This window comes from Limulus polyphemus, unplaced genomic scaffold, assembly GCF_000517525.1.
Source record: "Limulus polyphemus unplaced genomic scaffold, Limulus_polyphemus-2.1.2 Scaffold6260, whole genome shotgun sequence".
In the NCBI taxonomy this organism is placed as follows: Eukaryota; Metazoa; Arthropoda; class Merostomata; order Xiphosura; family Limulidae; genus Limulus; species Limulus polyphemus.
Window position 1 is genome coordinate 47,137 of NW_013671870.1, and position 3,031 is coordinate 50,167.

Sequence of the window (3,031 nt, forward strand, 5' to 3'; positions counted from 1 at the left end):
TAAAGTAACAATAAGTATCTCTTAAATCTATAAAGTAACAAATACATATTAATTATTACTCAAATTATTATTTCAGTCGTCCTTAATGTATCAAGCGTCTATATGCAAAGAAAAGCCAAAAACTATGGTTTTTATCATTAAATGAAGATATAGCCTAAAGATGCTTCGCGGGCTTTAGGCATAACCAGGTTTCATTCGCCCGGGCCCCTGGACAGTTGCCCGCTTTGCCCACCCACGTCGGAGGGCCTGGCTACAGGTTTACCTCAATTTGGCTAAACACAACACTTTATTTCATTACAGACGATCAAACGAGTAAGATAAAACGTTGTCATGGTTATTACTATTTAAGATAAAATGTTTCACTACCCCCACCCCATCATTGTCAGCGTGCTACGATACCCGTGGTTGAAAATGTACTCCGCCTACGCTACAATCTGAGATATAATAGATATATATTTAATAGGGATAAAATCATTCACCAAAAGAGGGCGTTAATGAAAAATAATTGTCGCAGCTGTCACAGAGCGTATCAAAACGTGAAACTGGCGTAGTTGTGAAACTAATGGTAGGTAGATACCGCTAGCAACGAAATTAAAGTAAGGCTTAAAAGTAGTTGTTGTGTGTTCTTAATGCAAAATTACACAATGGGTTATTTGCGCTCTTTTCACTACGGGAAATCAAACCTCAGATTCTAGAGTTGTAAGTCCGTAAACTCATCGGAGGATTAAAGGTAATTTAAAAAAACGAACATAGATAAGTTGTAGTTCTTAGGATTTCAGTATAATATCAGAAACTACAGCTAAGTTTATCATAATTTGGAAAAAAAATAAAAGCTCTAAAGTTCATATAACGCTTGCACTTTCTAGAAACTGCCCTAATGGATGATCTAATTTAAGCCACAATTATCTTTGGGCTGTCAAAAAATCAGTGTTTAATGTATTCAAACAATGCGTTGAACAATAACATAAACAGATTAAAATTGTATCTTATATTACAATGAATAATTAAAACATATTAGGAACTATAAGTTATCTCAAAGAATTATCGAAAAGATTTCCATGAGAAATACTACAGCAACAATAAGAATGAGTATAGACAGTTTTAATGAAAACTCAGAATAATGAGTCATGGTATAGAGAACTAAGACTTTTGTTGAGTGTAGGCATAGCATAGCTGTATTATTCTGTAAAGGTAAGACATTGTTTCATTAAATGGGAACACTTATTTCATAATTCATACTCGAAATTACCAAGCATTGTCTAAAATTTTACAATAGGCCAACAATAAAGTTCTTGAATTAGTAGATTATATGTACAACCAACGTTGACTAATTGCATTACGATAGTGCTGTACTTGACTAATATGACCAACAATTTTTGATTAGTAATAAATGTAAACGTTTCTTTGTTATAGGTTAAGATTGGAAGCTTATGACGCTAAAATTCGGGGTTAGATTTCCCAGGTGGCACAGCATAAACAACTTATTGTGCAGCTTTTTCCTTAACAGCAAACTAATTAATAACTTTCTTATAGAAGTTAAGGTCAATGATTTCAAGTATTGCATTTATATATACATATATATATAGTAAATGCTGCACCTTAAAATGTTCTTTCGTGTGCTCAGTGTTTTATTTCCAAATAGGGGAGACCGGGGCTAGTTGTTACAGGGGCAAGTTGATACATGTGCCTCTAGCTCTTCTTGAGATTAATAGACGACGATAGTTCATGGACCATCGAACACGTGTTGCGCAAGCTTTGTTTTAATGATGGCATGAATAAGATCAGTCACGAAATAAAAAAGGTATGCACATTTTCTGTTTTTGCATACCTAAACTATGATGATTATGTAATTAGTGAACTTTCTTAATTATCTTGTTTTGACAACTAATTACACGAACATGGTTGTTCTAGCTTTTAATTGTTAACATAATAATTGTACACTTTTTAAAATGTGGTTAACTATTTCTCAATATCTGTATGAATCTTAGTCATATTTACAGTGATTGGTTAGTTTCGTCAAGAGATATGGTAATATGTATTCTATGGTACAATCTCAGCCATGAAACTTGTATAAGTTCAACGAAAAAAATATGAAAATCGACATCTTTTTATTTACGTCTGATGACACGAGAAGGTTAAAAATCTTTCCGCAATGAAACTATATCCTGTTCACTTGACAAATATAAGTTAAATACAACTACACGGATTCATATATTTCTGGATAATTCGATAATTTCATATTTTTCCTGATATACCTACAAAATTTCAAAATGACTTCTAAAAATTTCCTAGAAAGCGAAGTGCAGTGTTCTTTATTATCATTATTATTATTTTGTCTCAAACGTCGCGAGTACAACTGTGACTAGGTCGGCTTCTGTTATTTGTCCAAATGACACGTACCAGGTGCTTGCTGCAAGCGAAAAGCGCAAACATCAAATGGATCGGCTTTTGTTATAATAACAGCTTATTGGGACAGAGAAAATAATTTTAGAAAACTGAGAACCTGTCTTACGTTGTAAAATAACTCAAAATGTACTATGTCCGACTAAAGTATGGATTTAAAATGTTTACGACAGGAGACTTTGAGGCGATCCAGTTTTCTATTTTGCTATACAATTCAAAGTAATATTAAAAGACAAATCTTTTTTCATAAACCTGATCACGTAATTGCACCGCCAGTGAAAAGAAATTGGCTTAATATATTTCAGTTTTGAAAGTAATGGCGCCTTTGCTACCCCCCCCCCCCATAAGATACCAGTTCTTTCGTAAATGATCATTTGCGATATCTGGTTTTGATATTAGAAGAAGTATATAAAAAGCTAATATCACATCCGAGGAGCCGGGCGTGGCTTAATGATGAGCGTGCCCCGGATTTGAATCTCAAGATTTGTGGTTCGCGTCGAATTATCGTAGGAACGCGCTACACACTTTGGTGCGGTGGTGCGTTATAACGGTCAAATCCTACTATTCGGTCAGAAAAGACTATATACACTGAGTGGTCACAAGTAAATAGACACCTAATTTTTCGTCA